The sequence below is a fragment of the Danio aesculapii genome, chromosome 6 (assembly GCF_903798145.1).
Source record: "Danio aesculapii chromosome 6, fDanAes4.1, whole genome shotgun sequence".
Classification (NCBI taxonomy): domain Eukaryota; kingdom Metazoa; phylum Chordata; class Actinopteri; order Cypriniformes; family Danionidae; genus Danio; species Danio aesculapii.
The window spans coordinates 29798346-29825235 of NC_079440.1; the positions used below are offsets into that span (position 1 = coordinate 29798346).

Below are 26890 nucleotides of genomic sequence, written 5' to 3' on the forward strand. Positions count from 1 at the left end.
TGTTGGGAATTGTAGTATTATTAAGTACTATAAAGTTTTCTAACTGACGAATGACATGATCTTGTGGATTGTCTACTGTTATCTTTAGGGAGCGCGTTCATGTTTCAGGAGGCATAACTTTGAACGGCAGGGAAGGGATTGTGTTTTCAAAGATATTAGGCTAAGCAGTTAGCATTTTGGCAGATCACCTACTGCACCTTTAACCACTGAAAACACAAAGACAAGCTGTGTTCAAAATAAGCATGGAAATTTAAATATAAAATATATCACATCACAAACTTAGTGCACATTGAATGGGAGAGTACAACAAATATCTTTTTTATTATCCTATTTGCTCAAATAATAAAACAAAAACTCAAGTGTTTTCTAGATTTTCAGAAAAGTTACAACGTCAACCGGAAGAGATAATAATGTAATAAATTCATTCATTCATTTTTCTTCACCTTACGCAAACACACGCTAACACAGGGAGAACATGTAAACTCCACACAGAAACGGCAACTGACCCAGCCAGGACTCAAACCAGAAACTTTCTTGCTGTAATGCGGCAGTGCAACAACTGAGCCACCGTGCCACCCTAATGTCATAAATATTACATAAAATATGTTAATACAAATAAATGTATATTCATTTAAAATATATATGAGCAATTGATACAATTGTCAACCTTTCCATGCTTTTTTTTTTTTAATCAAAATAGCGAAACCCTTTCTAAATGTTTTGTGTTGGCTTATGTTATACAGTACTCTAAAAGTTAGAGCTGTGAACCTACACTGGTCTCACGTTTCAGTTTGGTTACGATTATCATGCCATCAATTCGGTTAAATTCGATTTCTCGGTGCATCAGGGTGCATTGACGATGCTTTCCATATACAGTTTTATATTTTCTTCACAGCACATCAATTCTTGTATTAAAATGTATAAATATTTTTATATTTATATACTATCTGTAATACCGTTTTGTCCTTTATACACACAGTCAGATATATATACTGTACCTTTAAACAACATGAGCATTTATAGCAAATAAAATAAACAAATATAAATATCCCACTCGCTTTCTGATCCTTGTCTACAAAGTTCTCTTACACCCCTATGATTGGTCACACGCTCAACAGAAAGGGCTGCGATTGGTTCTTGCGTGCTGCACTCTTCACAGATGAGTGACACTGATAAAGTGCAGCGGCGATCACAGCTGATTCCTGATAGACACTGTGGAGAAAACACTGCAGACACGTGCTCTTGTCTGTATCCAGACGTATCGCTGTAACAGCCGAGAGGTCACGCCAGCAGGTCAAATGGGCCACAGTGAGAGAGAGAGAGAGAGAGAGAGAAAGAAATGGAGTTTACTTTCATTCTCTCAATCACAGTGAAATAGGAGCTTCTGCTGTAAGTGTCAGTGAAAGACTGTCCAGCAAACACACATGCAGTGAAATTGTGCACAGTTTTTGCGCTTTTGAGTAGTTGGATCGCTGTAAATACTCGCGCTCGCCTTCCTCGTCATAGTAAGCTATGGCAACATAGCGCATTTGAGATAAATGACGTCACTACATAATAACCGGTTATGATTATTACTGAACCGATATCAAATTGTGCGCGTCTGCATCGCGGTGCACCGAAGAAACAATTAATTTTGACACCCCTAGTAAAAATACTCAAAAATGTCTCTGTCAATGTTTTTAACAATTTTATTTAATTTACTAAAGTCACACAATTTCACATTTGTTACATCCATAATCAAGCTTTTCCCTCATAAATGCAAAACTGTAACATGAAATAAAATCAATAATTTTTGTTCTATAGTGAGCCAACTCTTATCCTTTTGATTAGTATTGTTTCTTTTGAGTTGTGCAGTTAAATTCACAGAATTTCTGCAAAGTATGTTGTATACTATAAACTCGCTAACTTTTTTGGTTACATCCGTAACGCATGTTTATTTTCCTCAATTAAAATCTAAAAAATGCTTACGGATTGATATTTTACTAATCCGATAACTCTGTGGTTAGTTATTTTGGAAAAAATAAACAGACGTTTCAAAATAATGTTAACATATACTTTCTCTGTGAATTTATGTATTAAGTTTTCACTGCAAATGTCACTTCTATAATGCTGGAATTGCTCATAGATAAATATTAAAAACTTTCAAGGATTTAAGATGCTGATGACTGTTAAACACATCAAAACAGTCTTGTGAAGAGGACCCACAAAGGTCTTAAAAGACAGTCAAACGGTATTTTGAGACTGCACCAAGATCCCTAAAAAATATTTTAATACATCAACTGATTCTTGTTCTAAACATTCCTGACAAGATTTTTTGGTACAATATATGAACTACTGCTACTGAATGACATGTGGTGTATGTATTCTATAAATGATGGTTAGACAGACAGACATACTAATAGGGGTTGCCAATCATGTCTTGTAGAAACAACCTAAAATAGCTTTATAGTTTTACCAAACGCGTTTCAGGTTTTCTTTGGTTTCTTCTTTTGTCTTGTCTAACTAACTCCAAAAACTAATTCTATAATTAAGCAAGTTATTGACCCCAGATATACCAAATCACAAATGTGTGTAATTTCGTGACAATGCTTTCACTTTTAAAAAAATGTAATAAAATAAATAAATAAAAACCTTCAATAATAAAAGTCGGCAGACTTGCTTTTAAAAATAGAAAGCAATCAGACCCTCACTGTGAAACATTATCAAAGGATAATCATTCACTTTCAATTAAACTATAATCTGTCAGGCTACTAATTGTTCAAGTTAATCAATCCTGAAGTTTATTTGTTGTCTGGGGATTTTCCGATTGACAAAGTAAATGAAAACAAACGGCAAAAGCTGAACTGGACACACAAATGTCTTGAGAAGCAAACATTTTTTTTCAAATAAATGCACAGAAATCTCATCTTAATCCAGATTCACACCTTGAATTAGGATTGTTTTTAGTTAATCAGACCACTATACAGGGGAGAAACATTTCTGTTTATTTCTAGCGTTTAGCACTTAAACTCAACCCAGGCTGACTGGAAATATACGTATCAGCCATTTTATTCTGAAACATAAATTATATTGCTCCAGCTACATTTCAGTGTATGTTCCATATGACAAATCCACTATTCAACTCAATTCAATTCAATTCAATTCAATTCAATTCAATTCAATTCAATTCAATTCAATTCAATTCACCTTTATTTGTATAGCGCTTATACAATGTAGATTGTGTCAAAGCAGCTTCACATAAAAGGTCACAGTAAATAGGAACAGTGTAGTTCAGTTAGTAGTGTTCAAGTTCAGTTCAGTTCAGCTCAGTTTAGTGTGGTTTAATAATCACTACTGAGAGTCCAAATATTGAAGGGCAAATCTAACGGTGCGCAGCTTTACAGATCCTGAACCATGCAAGCCAGTGGCGACAGCGGAAATATACTAGAGGGCACATTTTTGAGAATCTGAAATACATTACTTAAAGGGGACATATTTTGCCCCCTTTATTTTACAAGTTCCTAGAGTGTGTGTATGTGAAGTTTCAGCTCAAAATACGCCACAAATAATGCTTTATAACTCTTTGAAACTACCCTTGTAAGGTTTTGATTCAAATTGTGCCATTTTGATTACTGTCGCTTTAAATTCAAATGAGATTGCACTCCCAGCCCTCTTTAGAAAAGAAGGCGGAGCTACAAATGCAGATTCAAATGGCTGCTTCTCACTCAGTGCTGTTTATGCTAATGAGGAAGGGGTTAATGGGCGGAGCTTTTCCTCTCTGATGACATGTACAAAAAGAGAATGTCAATCAAAGTAATTCTGCAGAATGTTTTTATTAAGTACGATTATACAAAATTAACTAATTGACTTTTACCATTAGAGGCTGGTTATATTCACACACTGCTTCTACACAACAGTGTTTAAACCTCTTATTAAAGTGATTTTAATCTAGTGTTATCTAAACACTTTATTAGCAAGGGGTTGTAACCAACACAATTTTAGACTTATGTTAATCTGTTACATCTGTGTTAATATGCCCTGTTTGTTCACGTATAGCCACTACACACACACACACAATGAAAAGAAACAACTGACAATTCAAAGAGCAGCAGGTAATCTCTCCTCTGACACTGTAAGTTTGTGTTCAACTCACTGAAATTATTGTGCTTTTTAAAATGATGTTTACCTTCAAACCAAACATTTCAGATGACAAAGTTTCTCTTTTGAGAAGTGTTACATCAAAACATCCTGTATTTTCTAAGATTGAAGTCAGTTAAGACTTTAAGTGTAGACTTTAAGTGTCGGTGGTGTTTCATTACTGTTTGAATGAATTTGACCACACAAGTGTTTACACTACGGCTGTGTACACCTATTGTGAATGTGAAAATGACAGGTGAAAATCCCCTCCAAAATGCATTTGAGACAAATAGAAAATCAATTGTTCAAACCAATTCTGGGAGGTGGTCTGGGACGCATTCCAGTCGAAACTGGACAGGTCTAAATTGATCTGAAACCACATACTGTACACACAGTTTACTCCTCCTAAAATTAAAAAGTAAGTAAATAAATTGTGAGAAAGTGTTATGGGCTATATGACAGATATGTCAGATATAAAAGTACTACCATGCAACGTTTTAGGATGTTTGTTTCATTTTATTTCAGTTTTGTTTAACAAAACTATAATGTAAAATTAAATGCAAAGGACAGCATTGATGGCTTAGTTCACCCAAAAATGTACATTTACTCACTATTTACTTATTTACTATTTTTGATTCCAAACCTTTATGAGTTTCTTTATTCTGTTAAAGGCAAAATAAGATATTTGAAGAAAGCTAAAAAGCCTGTAACCATTGACTTCCATAGTAAGAAAAAACAACTGCTCTAAGGTGCATTTCCAAAAACCATCGTTTGCCACATAAGATTGCAAGTTCCGTTGTTACAAACATAGTTTGTTGATTTGGCGTTTCCCAAATCCATCGTTCCAATGAACATTCGAAAACTGCATCGCAAACATTTGCGCTTGCAACAACACCTCTAGAGCTGTAGTTAGAAAAGTTTCAGGTTGTGTTTTATTCCCAGTTATCCCTTCTATGCCCTATTCATTTAGAACATTCAAACTTGGAATAATAAAAAAAACATTAAAGTCATCTCTCTAAGGTGTAATTTGCTTTCAAAGTATTTTTACAGTTCAGTTTTAGCAATCTTCATATTGACATTTATGCCATTTTGAACTCTAAAGCTATAGGTGACCTATTATTAAAATGAATTGCAGAATTTACGTTACGTCTCCAAAGCATGTGAAAACAAAAAACATAGCATACCTTAATGGTTTTAATTTATATTACATTTTAGGTTATTTATTAAGAAATGTATCTTTATATGACATGGACCTGTTGGGTAGAAGATTTCTGCAGGGGTTTGCATGTGTCAAATGGTAAAAGTAGACTTTTCAAAAATATATAATCTAAAATAAATAAACAACATTCTACTTATTCTAATTATTATTATTATTATTATTATTATTATTATTATTATTATTATTATTAAGTAGGTTTTTTTTCATTTCTTAATAAATGCCTACTGTAAATTACAACCATTAACGGTTTATATGATTTATATATGAGATTATAATACATGTTGCTGTAGTGATTTTATATGGAATATTCTCAATAATATTTGTAAACGAAACATATATAGGTGCTATATGTGTCATTTACATATATTTCAATTAACATGGAAAGCAAGTGCATGTTTTTGCCAAACCTAATATTGGATTTTTTTAAAATGTGTGTGCGTGTAAAGCAATATAATTTGAACAAAAAAATATGGGTTTTTTCTCTAAAGAAGTAGTTACTCCAGCCCATTTAGAGCATCATTTTGGACATTTTACGTTATAACTAACGTGATTTAAATGATGGATCTGCGACAGAGAAACTATGGTTTTGGGAAACACTCCTCACAACATAATTCTTTTCCCAAATGATGCATCTTATGATAGTTCAGCTTATGATAGTTCAGAGTTATGACGTTGTTTGGGAAACGCACCCCTGGAAGTCAACAGGTACAGATGTCCAACAAAAATAGATAGTTTAATCTGAGCCAGTCATATGTGCTTGTGATGTTTTACTGGAACACAAGTGAAGTACAAAGCCTCATGTAGCTTACATAATATATAAATTAAAAAAATATATAATTATTATTTTTGTTATTAAGTAACTGTGATGTATATGACACTGTAGTAGATAAAACTAAGTTAAATAATATATCACAAGATTTCAAGATCAGATTTATATCTGTTTAGCAGATTTAGTACTCATTTATGTAGTAAAAAGTAAATGGAACCATTTTTACAAATCAGATCCGATAAGATAAAAAGCATGTAGCCAATGTGTGCGTTTTTTTTTGAGGTGGTAAAAAAGTAGACAATCTCAAATCCCTCCAGATCCTTCCTGTTTACACATGTATTGAGCATCATACATCTGTGGTCAGATCAACAAAAAACATCTAAATACCAAGTGTGAGTGGGGTCAGGGTTTCTCAAATCTTTAATAGCAACCTTATTTCAGTGTCATAAAAAGAAATATTACAAATTTCTCATAACATAAAGACCAAACAACTTCATTATGAGGGAGGTTCCACTTTTCTTACAAAATAAATCCTTTGGCCTTTTAAAAGGAAGGTTAGCAATGCAAAGTGCCATTTATCGGAAGTGCTTGTTACTGCTCTGTGATTAATTAAAAACCAAACTCAAGAGTTAACCATCACCTAAGATTAGTCATGACACATTTGAGGGCATGAATGAATACAAACTGAAGTTAAGAAAGGCTTTGTTAGCTGAGATTAAACAGAGCAATGATTCACGAGTAGTAAACTGTTTTGACAAAGTGCTCCGGCTTCTGTTTGAACTGACTGAATCCAAACTGAATTAAGACAAGTGTTGAAGAATTTACTGTAAATGTTGCCTGAAGCCAACCAGTGCTGGATATGAAGACCCTCAGTACTGTTGAGCAGAAAGTAATGAGATTATCACACCGTTCTATCATTAAAGTCGAGTATATCGCAGCTCACGGCTATGGAAAATCCCATTAAGGTCTACCTTTCCCTGGCATGGCTGCGGTGTGGCTCTGGAGGAATGTGAAGGTGTAAACAGCTAGAGAGCATCTAAACTGTTAGCATGTTAGCAGTCAAGAGTAAAAGATTTGAAATTCTTGTAAAACATTCCTATAAAATGGAGCGAAAGTAAAGGCTTATTGACAAAGTGAGAGTAAAATTACTGAGTGTTAAGATAGAACTGAGCTCCACAGATATGCAATATTCCAGATGGTGACTGTAAGCAGCGCTTCATTTGTATTCCCAAATACCTTGTGCAAACAAAGATAACCTAACATTTTGGCGCAAGATACTCTTCTCTCTACATGGAAAAGGATATAAAACCAGGAGATCTTGACAAACAAGAAACAAAAGGTCAGAAAACCACAAAGAGCTCTTTACAAAATAACAACAACTACAACAACAAATTACTTAAAGGGCACCTATCATGCAAAATGAACATTTGGAAGCTGTTAGAACAGAACGGCGTTCAGGTATACACTAATTAAACAAATGTAAAATATATATTTATAAATGAAGAGTTCAAACCCTCTAAATCCATCAGACCTCTTTTTTGTAAATAAGCATTTTCTAGCAGGCTTCTATAATTAGGTTCTGCAGTTTCATTTTATAGATGATGAAAAGGTTTTTAGCTGGTAAATAAAACAGCTTTTTTTCAAAAATGTCACTCTAGACAATTCTTTGGTTTTTAAGAAAGTAGATTTTCTTTTGCGTCAAAACCAGCTAAATCCACTTGTGCTTTTTTTGCAAAAACCTCTAAATCCATCTATTGGGACAAGACAGCGTAATTAGTTGAAAAATTACTAATGATGCAATTAGAGATTATTTTACCAAATATAAAACACATTACACAAACCACCTAAAATTAAAAATATATAAATCTGTCAAGTTAGTGGCGGTTCATTCCACTGTGGTAACCCCTGATAAACCAGGGACAAAGCAGTAGGAAAATAAATGAATGAATCTGTCAAGTAAGTGTGGGATAAAAGAACAGCATCTTAACTTAGTCTTTCAAGAAACGTTGTTGCCGTTTAATGTATAGTAAATCGGACTTATTCAAAGTAGCGTCGCTGCACAAAAAACTTTATGAATGGATGTTACAATTTCGACAGTTTATAGTGTTTTGTTTTATTTTTTCTTATAATGCACAGAGGTTTGAGGTAAGGAACGTTTTCATTTGCCATTCAATGACAATCAGACAGGTTCATCCAGTTCATCGAACTCTATCTTTTAAAATCTAAATCGAAACCGGAATAAAAAGCAGCTGCTCATAAAAGTTTCCTCATAAAAGCCGGTGCATCGGCGAGCCGTTACATTGAAAACATATGATGCAATTTGCGCCTTCTGATTGGTCTTCGTGACATAGTGACTTTTGCTGTCAAAGGCAAGTGGCGTTTAGTGGCTTTTACCATCAAACTGTTATTTCTGAATGGGCAGACGCTGGCATTTAAATGATTTGAAGCCAAAATATTTGTTGAACATGTAGTATGTGACTCTACTCAAGCCTGACAACTCGAGTGTGGACAAACCACAGGCTGACAACCACAACAAAGATGGCAGTGTACAATGCCTGCGTCATCAGCACTGAGACATGGACCACCTATGCAAGACAAGAGAGGAGACTGAGACCTTCCACCTACGGGGTCTGTGTTGCATCCTGGGCATTGCCTGGCAAGACAAAGTGTTGAATGTCAAAGTTCTGACTCGAGTCGGCCATGTACGCCGCATGGGGGATTGGAGAATCCCAAAGGACATCGTCTATGGAGAGGAGGAGATCCACAAGGCGCCCGATTCTGCAATTTCAAGATGTCGTGAAGACAGACAAGGAAGCCCTCGACATAAACACAGTCCTGAGATGATCTCGCAGCAGACTGCCCAAAGTGGAGGTGCACCCTGACCAAACAGCTCAAGTCAGGTAAAAAAGAACAAAATGTGTGCTTCGGAGGACAAGCTAGTTTGTCGAAAGGTGCGGAACAGCCACAGCCAGGAAGCCACCTATCGATGCGACTTCTGTGGCAAAGAATGCCTCTCCCGTATTGGCCTCTTCAGCCACCAACGACGCCGTCTCAGACAATCAGTCATGCCTCAAGATAAGAATTAGGATACGTCATCCATGGTCAACACTGACCGATGAAGGCCTGCTAATAAACATATAACATTTATGTATATATATTTATTATTATTATTATTATTATTTGTATTATTATTATTATTATCTTTTTTATTTAACCATTTTCATTCATGTAACTCCAGATCGATACTAAAGCCAGATCATGAGATCTCTGGTCTTTAATGGTATTGAGACCTGCTAAATGTTCAAGGAGAAAAATGCAGTTCTCAAGGAAGGAATTACAATCTCATGCGTCATTACTCCACTAAACATGCAGAGCAGTGCTAGACATGAGGGAGATGAGACGTCCAGCGCAGGAAAGTTCTCTCCATGCATAATAACTGTATTTAGCTCAAATTTGCCGTTATATAAACACTAGTATCTGTTGATGCTTCAATAGACCTTGCTGGACAACAGCACCAGCTTTCAGAGTTTGAGGCCCTATAGAATGTGAAAAGTGGAACACATTCATTCCCTCTTAATGTAAATACACTGTTCCACAACCATGCATTTGAGCTGTTTTAAGATTCCCTTTAAAGGCAACATGGCTCAACACACTTGTCAGCAGTTTTTCACACCATGAGTATTACATTCCACAAATATATTTCCTCAGCAGTTATTACCAAACAAAGACAAGAGTCAAATGTAAGTGATAATGCACATTCCGCTAGCTGTTATCACAAAACAGAACCCATGTCACTTCCTGATGAATTGAGTTCTTTTTTGTGTTATCTTGTGTGTAAAAATTGTTAAAACTTCCAACTTGTATGTTTTAACAGTGGAAACGGCATTTGCATTTTTCATGTCTAATAAAAAGGGGCAAGTTTAATAATTTTGTCTTGTTGGTAACTACTAAGAGCATAGCTTACTAATGCTAACATAAACAATGTAGCCTTTTGCTTTTCCTGTCACAGGTCCCATTCAAAGACAACAAAACTGCAATTCAGTAGCTCTGTGGTGAAAAATTGTTCAAGAAATTGATTCTGCATTTTACAAAATGCATCACTATTCCCTCTTGAATCGATTGTTAGCTTAGATTTTAACAGCAGATGGTGTTCTTTGCTAGTTTGTCCTCAAAAGTGTAAATATTGAGTTTTGCATCACAAAATTAATGTAAACAGCTCACTTTGAACACACACTATGTGATTCGCTTACACTTTTCCTGACTTTATTAGTGATTGTTTTAGGTTCAAATGGTCTTTAAAAAGGAATTGGATGTAATGTAAGCAGAGAACAGCTTTTAGAAAAGCATATAGAATAGATGAATAATAATTTTTGAACTATTTTCGCAACAGTTTAAACCACACTCAAAACAGATGTTGCAACTCTTGAATGTTTTTTTCAGAATTGATCTGTCATTAATTCTGTTCATAGTGTTGATGGACAGAATTTCAAAGCGCAGCCAAGGGTCGGACGGGATCCGGTTCGGGGACCACAGGATTTCATCTCTGTTATTCGCAGACGATGTTGTTCTGCTGGCTTCATCGAACACTGTTTATTGTTACCGGTCAATCAAATCATGAGCTTTGGGTCATGACCGAGACCACAAGATCCCAGATACAAGCGGCCGAAATGAGTTTCCTTCGCAGGGTGAGGAGCTCTGTCACCCGGTAGGAGCTCGTAGTAGAGCCGCTGCTCCTCCACATCGAGAGAAGTCAGCTGAGGTGGCTCGGGCATGTTTCTGATGCCTCCTGAATGCCTACCTAGGGAGGTGTTACAGGCATGTCCCACTAGGAGGAGGCCTTGTGGAAGACTAAGGACACGCTCGAGGGACTATGTCTCTCGGCTGGCCAGGGAACGCCTCAGGATTCCCCCGGAGGTGGTGGAGGAAGTGTCTGGGGAGAGAAAGGTCTGGAGTTCTCTCCTAAGACTTCTGCCCCCGCGACCCGGCCCCGGAAAAGCGGATGAAAATGAATGAATGGATGAATGAATGAATGAATGAATGAATGAATGAATGAATGAATGAATGAATGAATGATATAGCATTGCTGAAAATAATACTGTGATATGCACATATATTCGTATTTACTTACTCCCAAAGTAATAGCTCACTGAAAACAAAGCTTGTATGCGGAAAGTAGCTGCTAGCAAGTGGCAGATGAAGACGGACATATAAAAGTTACAGTACACTGGATTATTTTTAAGGGTTGACGCCTTAAAATGCCATAAATGTTTAAGTTGAATCAAATCACTTTTAGTAGCCTACAGTTCATTAGTAACTTTCATTAAATTGACTTAAAACAATGAAGTTGTTGTATATAACTATAAAAATATTGTATATAACTATGAAGATTGTATATAACTATAAAAAGATATAAAAAATGTATAAAAATAATGCTTAACCTCTTTTAATAAGTTAATGTAAGAAAAATGTGTTAGCATGACTTCATATTGTCATATTGAACTTACAATGTGCAGTCATAAACCTGTTACAAATCAATCTCCCTGGCAATATAGAGATGTAATGTGACAGTAACTGCATTTGTATGAAACAAAAGAGATTGAGTCTGCAATATCTGGATGATATAATTATATAATTGTATACAAAATATTGATTTGAGTGTTAATATTTCATTAGCTCACCAGTAACAAATAGAAACTGTTCCTAGCAAGCATATAGGGCCAACTTCATTATCTCAGATGAGTCAGTGTTATCACTTTTTACCAGCTGTTATCAGGAAATAACAAACCGCTGGATGGTGCAATTGACCAATCCGAATGAAGTATTCCAGAGAGCTGCGCCATAAAACCATATAGAGCTCCAATGACATCCAAAGCAATTTCTGAGTGCAATAAAGGCCACAATGAAATGCTTTCCATTTCAATGAAAGTCAGCCTTGGATGACAGAAAAGGAAGGACGTAAACATATAAGAATACAGACTGAGGTAGTGTTTCTAAACAGACTCTGAAGCTTTTCCTTATATTCAAAGAGCAAATTAAAGCCAGACAGTTTCACTAAAAGCAAGTGTTCACCTATGTGCTAAGTACCACTAACTTTATATCAATAGCATGACAACTTCAAGCTAAACTGCAGGTAATTGCAGATTATATTCACCCGCTGAACACCATTTAGATCAGTTTGTTAAATCTGAAGACTCGCTCTGAGCGGATCATTGGAATCAGTGAATCATTTCCTGGAGACTGGATCATTTGAATTAGTGAATCATTTACTGGAGACACCAGCTACGTTCCAAATTACACACTATGGAATTTTACACTGCACACTTATAGACTCAGCCAAGTAGCGTATGAGTTTAGTGTCATCACAAATGTAACACTAACATTTTTAAGTGTTTAAATTAGGGCTGCACAATAAATCGTTTCAACATCTATATCACAATGTGCGAATCCACAATAGTCACAGTCACATCGCAGAACCTACAATATCAAGCTGGGATTAAAATTAACCAGGAACTACAGTTCAAAACATGTTGTTTTACATTTGATGACTGAATTTCTGTACCTCAATACTGTTAGACAGCATTTTGTATATTTTTGGATCATTTTGGTTATTTTTTGCAGATGCTCTTCACTACAAAATACGGGTTGCACCGAGTTCACTGGTCGGCTTTAATACTTTGCCGTGATGCTTTTTTAATGACGTCGACTAGTCGCGTTGAGCAGATCACGTGGTTTGACCTGAACTATATAGCAGCTTTACACACAAAGGTGGTTCACCGAATGAAACTCCCCTTGGATTATTTAAAGTACATATTAAAATGCAATTTTTTTTTAATGTCAGGGTCAAAGATTCACATGAACTTTGAATGAACTTTAAATTGTCAAAGAGATGCTAGTTTGTTTGCTCCATGCAAAAACCCTAGAGGAGATGCTAGCCAATCACGTTTACGTATATCAGTAAAATATGCGTCTGAGCATGACAGTGTAATAAGCTTAACGTTATAGCCTTTGTTTTTTGTGCGTTGTTTTGAATTAACTTCACATTCATCTATGTGCTGACAACGGATGCATTACTTCTACACTGTTATTACATTCTTAATGATCAATGTGTTGACTGCATTTATTAAGCAGTAAAATTAGCCCATGTGCTAATGTTGCATTATTAACGAAATTAAAGTGCCGACAGTGCATTTGTTTTGCATTAAAATTGGTCATTGGTAATGTTGCGTTGTTTTTGCAACATGTTAAGAGCTGTCAAACAGCATGAGCTTATATTTTCCGCAAATTGTGGCATGTTGCAATATATTTGCGTCTTGTGTTTTATTGATGAGATCACCAGCAACTAGTCGACGTTGAATCAACTTTGATAACATAAGTCAACTTCTGAAAATCTAAAATTCAAGCTTTCATACTATGAAAACTATGAATTCTTTCCAAATAGTTACTCAAGTCATATTATGAAATTATGCTCGCATAGCAAATTTTTTCCAATATCATGTAGCCCTAGTTTCAATTTAGAATTTGATGACACCTAATGTTGCTAAATTTGCTAAACGAATTAGTAGAACTACTACATGACTACAACTACATTCACCAACAGGAGGCAGTGTGATGTCCTCTGTTTTAGAATTTAGTTTGCACGATCAAAAAAATATAACAAAAAAAAAAAATCCAACTCCAGCACACGATAACTCCTCCTCTTCCGCTACATGAGCAAATCTGCAACTGCATGAAGTGTTCAACTCTCCACACTTCTGTTTATCATAAGTACATCCTCCGTGTATTTAAAGTGCACTTCTTCTTTTAGAATTTTTAGTGTGCATGCACAACTTACACAATTTATGCTGCAAAATGGCATAGGATAGAGCACAGTATGCATCTTCACTCTCAACAGATCATTTGAATGACTAAATCCTTTCCTGGACACTCACTTTGAACAGATTATTTGAATCACTGAGATGAATTCACAAACTGAACTGATTTAAACAGGTTAACAGAAAAAACAAATCAGCTCATTTAGAATTAGACACCACACACTCATCTCTCTGAGTAGGTGACAGTTTCAGCCCTTTAAAATCACTTTTACCCGGCTTCATATGTAAAATGTAAAAAAGTACAGTATTTTGTTTTGGAATGTAGTGAAGTACAAGTAAAAGTTTCCAAAAATAAAAACCCTTCAATAAAGCACAGATACATTAAATATGTACTTAAGTACAGTAGTCCACCACTAAGCATCTACATGTCTAAATTAAGCCACAACCACAATGAAGAGAAGAGAAGAGAAGAGAGGAGAAGAGAAGAGAAGAGAAGAGAAGAGAAGAGAAGAGAAGAGAAGAGAAGAGAAGAGAAGAGAAGAGAAGAGAAGAGAAGAGAAGAGAAGAGAAGAGAAGAGAAGAGAAGAGAAGAGAAGAGAAGAGAAGAGAAGAGATGATACTCACAGCATCCCATGTGTGGATGGACTAGAGAGAACCCCTGAGTGAGCAGGAGCCACAGTCAGGCCCTTCTGCTGTTAAAATGACTCACAGAGCTTCTTCCTGCTGCACTGTGTGGAGTCATGAGGAGGTAAACATTGCCAAATATGGAAATAAAAATAGGCGAAAGATTGGGGGGCAAAATTTGATTCGGCTTGCTTTTTTCGGTCTGGAATGCCACTTTCTTTTTCACTGGCCAGAGTCACACTTGAGCCAAGTCTGTGGTTCGTACCATTTGCAGAATAACAATGATAATTGCTGTGAGATATTTAGGAGAGAGGGGACTGGTACACTCACAATGGCCTCCAAGAATAAGTCTAACCACAGTGTCTAAAAGTGCTCTCCAATGCCTACAGTGTGAACCGCAAGACCCTCAGACAGCGCTGTGCTGATCCACACAAACACACAGGAAACGAAGCAGTAATTCGATACAATGCCACACTGAATTATAATCACTAATGAAAGTATGTGTACACTGTGTAGAATCAAATATATGCAAATTCATAATTAATATTATATATATATATATATATATATATATATATAAATATAAATATATATATATATATAATTGGGGTTCCACAGCAATGTGTGAACTTGCAATAGTCACATCGCAGCATCTGCAATATGGAGTTGAGATTAGTGGATCAGCAATGAAGACTGCAGTGTTTACATTTTACATTACATATGATTATTCAATAAGGGCATGACATAATAGCGATATGCGTGAGGTGGCACTTCTAGTAATGGCGGATCGAACATACATCAATGTTGCAGTTCTAAGAAATATATGTGCTGTTAATAAAAGAAATACATCTTATAACTTTTTGATGCATTTTTCCGCCTTTATTTACAAATATCATGGAATATTGTGGACGGTTTACTTGTGATACATTGCTGATATCTTGATCTATCATTATATCGGGAGCAAAATATCCTGAAAATATCATATAGTATTACTGTATCTGAATATCTGACTAACTTAACTTCCATCTTACTTATTTTTCTTGCAATGTCTTTGATTCAATCCTCTACAAGATTACACAAAAGTTACACTAAAAGAAACACTAGCTCTGCATATACCCTATTGCGATTTGCTTCTTTGACTTGACGGTAATGAAAATATGATACCAACGAATGCAATAATAGAAACTAAAATAGAACAGTTAATATATAATAAACATTAAGATTATCAAACAAATAGTATTATAATATTTTTATTATTTTTAATTGAACTATTAAATTTTTTTGTTTAACTAATAAAACATTCTGTCCCAATGAAAGAAGAAATCTATTAAATTAATTTAATTAAAAGGTTCAAAACATTAATATTTCTGAATTAATAATTTGTAGTAACTTGCAGTTAACAGTAATCATCAGTATTTTTTTCTCTGTAAATTAGAAGTTTTATTATGTTACTATTAAATGTTAGTAAATATTTCAATATTGTCTAAATGTTTTTATGTCATTAATTAGCTAATCCATTCATTCATTCATTTAAATATTGCCTGTGTGTAAATGGAAATTAGCAGCAGCAGTAGTATTCATTCATTCATTTTCTTTTCAGCTTAAGCCTCCTTTCCACTGAACACGACAAACGACAAACCGGAAGTCATTCATTTCCAATGGAGAGTAGTCTGGGAGCTGCGTGGAGTTCCGATCATTTCCGTAAGCGGAAAATTTGTATCCGATTTGAGCTGCGGATCCATTGAAATATTTGAACTCCTGCGACCGGCTGACCGGATGTGATGTATTTCAGTGTTGTCCAAGCAGATCTGTGTGCGAGATGAGAAATAGGAGTTTTTTTTGTTATTTTTTGAATCAGTAAAAAGTCTATATTAAAAAAAAAAATTCTATTCATAAATGAATAATAAAAATATATTTTTTTACGCTGTCTCCACATTCCCTCTAATATTTTTAGTCTATGAGTTTCAAGTATTCATTCACTCAAACATGGTGAATGCACCGCGAATAACGGCTCTTGCGAAAACAGCTTCTCTCCCATGGTGCACGACAGAACTGAAAATTCGGTGCGATTGCCACAAGGGGGCGTATTCCGACAGTCGTGTCCAAATGTCGTGTGCAGCGGAAAGTCGGCTTTGGTCCCTTTATTAATCTGGGGTCGCCACAGCGGAATGAACCGTCAACATATCCAACATATGTTTTATGCAGCGGATGCCCTTCCAGCTGCAACCCATAACTAGAAAACACCTATACACACTCATTCACACACATACACTATGGACAATATAGCTTACCCAATTCACCTAAACAGATGGTCTTTGGACTTGTGGGGGAAACTGGAGCACCAGGAGAAAACCCACACGAACACAGGGTGAACATGCAAACTCTACACAGAAATGAACACTGACCAGACGAGGCTTGAACCAACGACATTCTTGCTGTGAGATGACATCGCTACCCACTGCGCCACTAAACCACCCACAGCAGTGGTAGTAGTATTGGAAAATATACGTATTGATTTTGTGCTTAAATGAGAGTATATTTTTGTGATATTTACTCCACGTCATTCTTTATGGTTATGAAATGTTGGTGGTTAAGTTAAAGATATGTCAACATACAATCACTCTTTTGTTTTGTCTGCACGCCCAAACAAAGCAATGCAATGAATGTCCTTCATGTCCAGGCTCTGACTGACCACTGAGTATATCTATACACCCTATTTCTAAAGCTTTTCATAACACTAAAGCAAAACACTTGTTAGATTTCTATATCACCGTTTGCGAACATCCTCCAGTACCACAACAGCTTTCTATAAGAACATTTATAATATACCAGCCATCGTACGTCAATACTCACACAAACAAGCACAAATTGGAACAAATAGGCAGACTGAAGTACACAGAATGAGAGTGCGGATACACAAGCAGCTACATTTCAATGTCTATATTGAACATACAACCACAAGTGCTCCATCCACACCAGAAAAGCAGAATCCCTGCACTCGAAAGCCCAAAAACCGGATCTGTTTGGCATTAAAAGTCCATTTCTCCATGCAGAATGGCTGTTGGCTTTCCCACAGAGATCATTATTAGACCTGTGAGTAAACCTATATTCTGTGTAGTGTGTTGATTATTATAATTATCAGCTGTTTGGGAGAAACACAACATCCTGTTGAAAAGAGCAGAGTGTTTTCTGAGTATGTTGACTCATCTTCTGCTGATAAGCCAGAGCTGAGAGTTTGGTTAATAAGGTACAACAAAACAAAACCAGGGTTGACCCTATGAAGCAGTCCACACATTAACAGATAATTGGTTTATGCTCTACATTTACGCAGGTCACTGGAGTCACATGGGTGCAGACGCCTTTTTTTCCAGGCATATACCACAAGCATGCAGACCCTCCTTTGAAAGCCACAAAAAAACTAGGCTATATTCATAGACGAATAAACAGAGCATGTATTCCTCAAATCGTGAAATTAATCTCGCTGATTGCCTCGCATAAAGAGCAGAGCTCCGTGGTATTGCAATAATAAAGAAAGCAAATGTAATTAAAACATATTCGAGCCCTGAATGTCTAATCTTCCGCAGACAGGAGCATTGTTTACACCAAACAGAAGTCTTAAGAAATTCAGCACAAAGCAAATGAGGGTTCGCACAGAGAGGGCTGGTATTTCATTATTAGAAAGGGGGGGAAATGGTTCTTGTGCATTTTGACAGGGTTTCACTTAGCAGAGCAAAAATAGCCCTTTCATGCCTGAAACCACAGAGGGGATTTTAGAGGTAATAATAACCCATTTACAGGGGGGTTAAACAGTGTCAGAGAGAGTGACTTCAGGTGATTAAAGATGCCTAATTAACTCTGGCCCTGCACTCCCTCAGAGGAGAGCTGGCCGTCTAAGCCTGCATCTCCAGGATTTAGAGCAGTTTTGCATATCGCCGCTGTCAGATGGAAAACTTGTTACGTGTGACTTTTCAGGAAATTAGCACTAATTAGAAATTTGTAGTATTATTAAATCCCTTTTCTTAATAATAAACACTCTTTTATCAAACAAAATAAGAAATTATGTTATTAATTATTCACTTCACTATTATAGGGCTGAACACTTAATCACATGGGATTGTCGTGCACATTTGTCTACAAAGCTGGCTCAGCTGTAGGCATGGGACGTTAACCGTATTCAAGGTATACCGCGGTTTGGAAAAGTCAAGGTTTTAAAACTGTCAAAATTTTCTGTAATACCGTTCCTAAGGTATGAGTAAAATCTTTTTATTTCCTTTTTTTTTTTGTTTTTTTTTAGGACAACAGTATCTCCAGCAGAAAATATATCAAAAGATGCTGTTTTAAATTGTAAAAAAAAAAAACAACAACAGTGTTTTTAAAACAAATGAAGACAGCAGAAGTAAACAATTCATTCGAACTATTTAGCCTGACATGTTTACTGTTCCAAAATATTATAAATGTTTCCTAAATTAAAATATATCGTGTTCAAAGGGGAAAAAGGTTTTGTTTTTTACCCAGACATTTAAAAAGAATATATTTTAGAGCAGTGAGGACATTACAGTGAAACCGTGATATTTATATCCAAGGTTATTATACCGTCAGAATCTTATACCGGCCCATGCCTACTCAGCTGTAAATCTCCAGCATGTCTGTTCAGCTAAAGCAGAGTTTACTACACAGAGTCATAGTTATCTATCAAATATAGGTGTTATCATCAGATGCAAATAATCATTCTGAGATATTGACAGCTGTTTGTAATGGTAAATCTGAATTCACATGCAAATACCACATATCATGAGGTTTTGACTCAAAACCCACTTCATAGCTTCAGTGGAGTGTTTGAAATAAGTCCTTCTGAGAAATGATGTGACCACTTACTCAGAATAGGGCACGCGACATACTTCATAATATAATTCGAAGCAGTGACAAAGTCATTACATTCTTTATTATCAGGACAATTATAAGAAGAACTCAAAAGCATATGTTGTCACGGTCATGTGTTTATTAATCCCGTTGAATCAAATGAAAGCAGTTTAATCTTCTGTTTATCCTACAAATGCTATAAGGATTTCTCATAGACTGGTATTCATCTTCAGAAGACAAATCAAGAAATTTTAAGAGAAATCTTGAGAGTTTCCTTGTCTTCCATTTCCAAAAAGATTCCAGACTCATTAAAAATACCAAACAGTTTTCAGTGGTTCAATCGGGATGTTATCAAGCTATGAAAATACTTTTGTGTGCACATAAAGTAAAGATAAAGTACAGTTGAAGTCAGATTTATTAGCCCTCTTTGAATTGTTTTTTTTATAATTCCCAAATGATGTTTAACAGAGCAAGGACATTTTCACAGTATGTCTGATAATATTTTATCTTCTGGAGAAACTCTTTTGTTTTATTTCGGCTAGAATAAAAACAGTTTTAAATTTTCAAACCCCATTTTAAGGACAAAATTATTAGCCCCTTTAAGCTATTTCTAATTTTTTCGATAGTCTACAGAACAAACCATCGTTATACAATGACTTGCCTAATTACCCTAACCTGCCTAGTTAACCTAATTAACCTAGTTAAGCCTTTAAATGTCACTTTAAGCTGTAAAAAAGTGTCTTGAAAAATATCTAGTCAAATATTATTTATTGTCATCATGGCAAAGATAAAATAAATCAGTTATTAGAAATGAGATATTAAAACTATTATGTTTAGAAATGTGTTGAAAGAATCTTCTCTCTTTTATACAGAAATTGGGAAAAAAATAAACAAACAGGGGGGCTAATAATTCTAACTTCAACTGTATATGTCCGTATATTGTGCATTTCATGAGCATTCTGCAGTGACGTATACCACCAGATGCCTTTCTCCTGTATGGAACAAAGGACAGGTGCATCCTAGGTAATAAGTCAGAGGTTGGGATGTAACGATTCACCGTAGGCTGGTTGAAAATCGATTAAAATATGTGACGATTCAAACTGGTAGAAATGTTTAACGAATCGCGTTATGTTTTTTGAACAGAGGGGGCGCTGTGTTTACAGGCTTAAACACGCTTTACCTGCACATCAGCGGCGAGCACGAGGTGGGCCGGCAGAGTAAAATGCCATGCAAAAAAACTATTAATAAGCCAAACTGCATGGACCGGATGATTTGCAGCCCCGCTTTCTCCGATGAGTGCTACGGAGATCACAAGGTACATCAGTGTTTTCAAGAGAAAGTCTGGAGATGTTTTTTAGACTGAAAGAGAAAGTTGTTCTGTTATAGAAGCATTATATTTACCCTCTCCCTTTCAAATTAGTTTATGCATATTTTAATAATTTTCTTATTATTATTATTTTTGAATATTTACAAATGTTAAAGATTATCTCTTCTTAAGTGTATCACGCTGATACTTATACTAATTAATTATACAAGTAATATTAATTATTCACCTTCATAATCATGTTCAACTCCTGTCTCTATCCTGCTATAAAATTAGTCATTTTATAATCATTTTTTTATCTCCTTGTCTCCTGGATCAAATGCCTACTGACCACCTCTGTACACACTGCTCTCTGGTTTAGGAAAGGCTTACCTCTCCACACCAGCCATCTCAGTCCCCAGTGAGTCATTACATCCCTAGTCAGAGGCACGGCAAAATGTGATACATGAGCATGCATCTGACAATAGGAAGAAGAAACTGTTGAATAAAGTTTTTGTTTTTGCTTTATGCGAGCACAAAATTATTCTTGTAGCTTGATAATATTCCAATTGAACATCTGAAGGCATATGGTGTGTTTTAAGGATGTTTTTGGAACCTTTCTGGTCTTTGAATGAGTCGGGACCATTCCTGTATATGAAAGAGCCCTCAGATTTCACCTAACATATTTTAATATGTGTTCTGAAAAGAAAAAAGGTCTCAGGGGTTTGAAACAACATAAAGGTTAGTAATTAATAACATAATTTTCTTTTCTATTTTTTCCCCTTTCAATCTTTTAAGGACGACACTTGCATGTGTGACTTTGTTCCAGTTTCCACAAAGTATTATTATGCATTTTCAGTCCAATGGATATGGATTATAACTATGATCATCTGAGTGCTTTGGTACAACACAGCAAAGAATAAATACCTTGCTTTGGTGAGCTTTTTGTTTCTTATTGTAGCATACCAGTCATATGTTAGATCAAAAAGCAGAGAGTATGAGGTCTTTTGTGGTTGTCTGAATGCATTTGACCCAAGAGGCAACCTCCCGGTCTCCTTTGTGAAGTCAACGCAGAAAAGAAGTGACTAAAACTGCAATTCACTGACTGACCACTTGAGGCTGGCACCAAAAGTAAGTCTATCACATAAACTCCCCTTGTTAAAATGCTGAACTTTACAGCCAAATCCAAATGTTCACTTTACAGCTTGATACAAAAAACTTTTGATATAAACAGCTAATATTACACTTTATGATAACTGTGAAAATTTATTTTTTTATAAGTAATTATAAAAGCTTACAAGCCCAAATAAAAAAAAAAAAAAGTTGGGATAGTATGAATAACGCAAATAAAAAGAAAGATGTGATTTCTAAATTTACATCGACTTGTATTTCATTGAAGAGGATTCAACAGCACATTATATTATGTGTTCCTCATGATTTTAGTATTATTAGTTGTATAAATATGTTTTCCAATTTTGGTTCTTGCAACACTTTTCAAAAAAGGTTGGAACAGTAAAGCATTTACCACTTTGTAATGTTGTCATTCCTTTTCACAACAAAGACGTTTAGGAACTGAAGACACCAAGTGATGAAGTGTCTCAGGTGTCATTTTGTCCAATTCTTCCTGCAAAAAAGTCTTAAGGTGGGCAACAGTACATTATTAGAGACAGGTCGGGACTGCAGACAGGCCAGTCAAGTACCTGTATCATCTTCTTATGCAGCCAGGACTTGTAATGTAATTATTAAGGTAATGTGTGCAGAATGTGGTTTTGCATTGTCTTGTTGAAATATGCATGGGCATCTTTGAAAAGAAGACAGCATTTTATGCTCCAAAATCTTTATGTCCTTTTCAGCATCAATGGTGCCGTCACAAAAGTGCAAGTTACCTTTTCCAAGAGCACTGACACAACCCATACCATGACAGACCCTGGCTTTTGGACTTGCTGCTGATAACAGTCTGGATGATCCTTTTCTTTTTTGGTTCAGAGCACACGGCATCCATTTCTCCCAAAAAATAGCTGAAATACTGATTCATCTGACTACAGTACACGTTTTCACTGTGTGATGGAGAAGTCAACAACACTTCTGGACACCGTAAGGCTTTCATTTGGCACAGTACAGTTTTAACTGGATTAAACTACATATTGTGGTTTGCCAAGGTAGTCCTGAGCCCATGTGGTAATATCGCTTATAGATGAATGAGGATTCTTGATGCAAAGGGATCAGAGATCACAGTTGTTCAGCTTTTGCCTGTGCCTTTGTCCTTTTTGATGCAAAGGGATCGGAGATCACAGTTGTTCAGCTTTGGCCTGTGCCTTTGTCCTTTATGCACTGAAATTCTTCCAGGTTTCTTGAATCTTTTAATTATGTTATGCACTGTTGAAGGTGAAATATCCAAAAGTTCTCCTATCTTTCTTTGAGGAACATTGTTTTTAAACATTTCAATAATTTTCTCACACATTTGTTGGCAAACTTGCGATCCTTGGCCTATCTTTGCTCCTACAGGACTAGATCTCTTGGATGCTGCTTTTGTATCAAATCATAATTACAATCATCACCTGTTTCAAAGCATCAATTTACCTGATTACTAGCCCTAAACTGCTCTTGCCCCAACTTTTTTTTTGGAATGTGCAGGTCTGAATGACCGGAAACGATGTATATTCACAAATGAATTGAAGTTAACCAGACAAAGCATGACACATCTTGTGGTAATATTGTCTGCAATGAAATACAAGTCAAAGTAAATTTGGAAATCACTACTTTCTTACTTTATACCACTCTTTTTTATTAACATTTTTCATACTGTCCCCACTTTTTCTGATTTGGGGTTGTACAATAAGCATTAAAATTGCTCATAATTAAGGGCATGGCAATTTGAGTGGGAGTAAATGCATAAGATTTTTTTTAAATAATGTATTTATTACAATTTTATTTTAACATTTTATGCATTTCCGAATCCAACATATAGATTAGCTGTAGGCAATAAAACAGGCATCTGAAATGTTGCCCTGCACTGTGAAAATTATATGATCAATAAGTCATGTTATTCGTAACAAACCAAGTTAAACATGTTTCTACTTCATTTTAGTTATACAAGCTGTTTTAAATCAATTTAAATTACTCATTTAACTAATTAATATATTAATTTGATTCAACTTAATAAATTCAAGACAACTATGAAGTGTACAATGCTGTTCATAAATAGTCTAGCATTTATTAACACATGCTACATTTGAAGCATTTGGAAAAAATTAACATTTTATTGCTGTAGAAAAAGGTCATAAGAATAATTCTTAATGTGGCACAGTAAATAAGTATTATTCTCTAAACAATCTTAAAATGAAATTGAGAATCTTGTTTCTAGTATGTTAAGATAATTTTTATCTAAAACAAGAACAAAATATTAATTGCAAATTAGATGCTAATTATTCTGTTTGTCTGTAATTTGGCCATATATGTTCATAAAGTTGTGTCAATTATCTTTCTGCACCTTATGAGTTAATTATAGCAGTTCAGAGAGCTCTGCACACAGCTGTAACACATGCACCCAACAAGTGTAGAAAAACACTTATCTCTTATTAATGATGTGCAAAGCTACATATTTTTAAAATAAAGTCAGGGTGCTATCAGAGCCACTAGCTGATCAGATCTAACTGTTATCAAATGGAGGCTATGTTTAATTATACTTATTTTGGCAGGTGTAATTTTACACCTCAGGTATATACATTAGTCATAAACCTTTTATATAAGACGTGTTCCTGCATTTAAATATTAAATCAGCCACAAGCAGCATGCCAAAAATCTATTTAAGTACAATAAGTATTAGCTGCTCTTGACTATGGAAAAATTCAACAATTTGCAAATGAAGCCACATTAGGATACCAATATCTCTACTGCTTATCGCTGTCACAGACAGAATTTCCTGGCAATTCACTGAATAATCCACCATTATACAGTAGGTGTAATTATGCATCTCCTGTACATAAATTCCTGTTCAAAAAACCAATGAAGAAGAAACAAAGAAAAGACATACGCATTATGCACCTGTAAAGGCCAATTTATATTTCAGCAGAGTGAAAATTGTAGTCTAGAATACACATATATCTGACACCACCATAAACATTTGTACTACATTCTATCTGCATCGCTCTGCTTATTCAAAATTAAAAGTCCCCATGTAAATAGCCCATTCCACCATCAAATGCTACCATGTTCTACTGCATTAAGTTTCTTTGCCACAGTTTTGAGCTTAGGCTACAACAAACAATGGTGACTGAATTTGAGCAGGTCATGTTGGAGTTGGAGCTGTTAAATGAAATATATAAAACATTGGTGGTAAGCAACTTTTTGTTTTATTAGCCCAAATAACTAGCAATAGTAGTTGTAGTAAACGATACTGTTCATGACAGGAAATTTATTTTGGGCATCACCATATTGCTGCACACATACCATAAAAACAAACAATAAAAACAACGGTAAGTAATTAAATGTCTCATTACTTCAACTTTAATGGAGTAAGTTCACAGTACTAGATTAGGTTTAGGTTTAGATTAGGTTTTTTAAAACTCAAATGGTTTGTTGCAATTGGTTTCCTCAAACAGTTTAAGTTGCCTTAACTAATTGGGTTTTACAGTACTTAGTTGATATGAGTTCTCTTCATTTATCAAGTTTTACTGTGCTCAAATTGCTTCATTTACTCAAATGGATTAAGTTCACAGTACTCATTAAGATTAGTTTTTTAACTTAAATTTAAGCTACCTTAACTTTTTGGGTTTTACAGTGTAATAGTAATAAGTTAAAAAGTATGCGTTATTTAGCAGTTGTTACCTCGAAATAGCATACCTTGAAATGTTGCGACTGACAGCCACACTTCTTCGGTAGCCATTGTTTGTTTTCCCTCTTGTTTCTAGAAGCCAGACGCTACTAAATTTGTACTCTATGACTTCACATGGATTGTTATAGATGGCAAGCATTAACCAGTCAGCAAGGTGTCATCTGATATATTTCTTGTCCATGACATGACAAAAGCCTAAGAGTCAATATCACACAATCTGACAAAGTGACTAATATAAAAAATATTGTGTAGTCTAAACCGTGCGTAAGAGGAACTAGAATTTGACAAAGATTATAAAAGACTGAATGCAAGCAATTCTTTCTTATTTGGTAGTCAACAGAGAGCGAACTAAAGGAAAGGTTCTGGAAAACAAAACACTTTATCAATCACAACCCTGACTAGAGGAATAGCGTTTAATGTACATAAATCGAGAAGGCCTGTCCGGCCACGGTAATAAGCACACAACGCTCATGTTTCTAAATGCGTGTGAACACATCACAGCTGTCCTTCCTCTTATCTGCTCTCTCCTTCCTCTTTCTACAGCCGCCTAAAACACTGTGTGTCCTTTTTACGGCTGCAGGTGTCTTCTTAGCCTTGTATGCTAATGTGGCAATCTGTCTTTCTCCTCGCGAGCACTTGAAGGGGATGCGAGGAAGCTTGATTACCCAGAGTTCAGAGGAAGATCAAAGTCACCGAGCGGCTGAACTTTAAGTCGGCTGGCGTTCCTTATACTGCTGTGTCAATGAGTGCAGTGAGAAATGAGCAGAACTCTGCTGTAAATCATAACGGCCGCTGCATCATCCGTCTCGTGGTCCGGAGCCTGTTCCACACCACATCCTAAAGGACAGAGCCACTGTACACCCATTCATCCACCTCTCATCCCGCATGCCTGTTTCCTGTGTACTTAAACTACACATATCCGTCCTCACCGGCTCTTGGAAATTGGAGTGATAAAACAGAAAAAGGAGGCAGAGGAGCAGCTGCTTTATCAGGCTGCTGAGTTTGTCATCCAGGAATGAAACACTTTGCAAATCTCAGCTTTGTTCAAAACTTGTTCTTTGAGTAAAATCCGCTTACATCAGTTCCATGAGCTGTTCGGATGGAATGCATTAACGTCTAATTCTAGCTAAATCAAATCTGATTTGGCTTTAAACACATGAATGCAGTGAAAGAGACAGTCCATCAAAAATTATTCTTCACATTTGCTGTTGATTTACTCGCCCTTTCAGCAGGACATTAACCAGATTTTTGGCTGAAACACAGGTTCTTGAGTTATATCATGCAAGTCAACAGTTAAAAGTAGCTTGAAAGAATATATACATACATATACACACATATATATGCATGCCTATAT

At 35.6% G+C, this 26890-nt stretch overlaps 1 protein-coding gene across 3 annotated transcripts in view; it reads right to left on the bottom strand.

The window, feature by feature from the left end:
* Window positions 1-26890, bottom strand: part of lpp (LIM domain containing preferred translocation partner in lipoma) — a 402581-nt gene that overhangs the window by 365260 nt on the left and 10431 nt on the right. The window contains exon 1 of one of the 3 annotated variants that reach the window (XM_056459924.1): window positions 14540-14562. The exons of the other annotated variants lie outside the window; for them this stretch is intronic. The gene's annotated coding sequence lies outside the window, so the exon portion shown is untranslated. Of the gene's footprint in view, window positions 1-14539; window positions 14563-26890 lie in introns of those variants that run through there. 3 annotated transcript variants of the gene reach the window in all.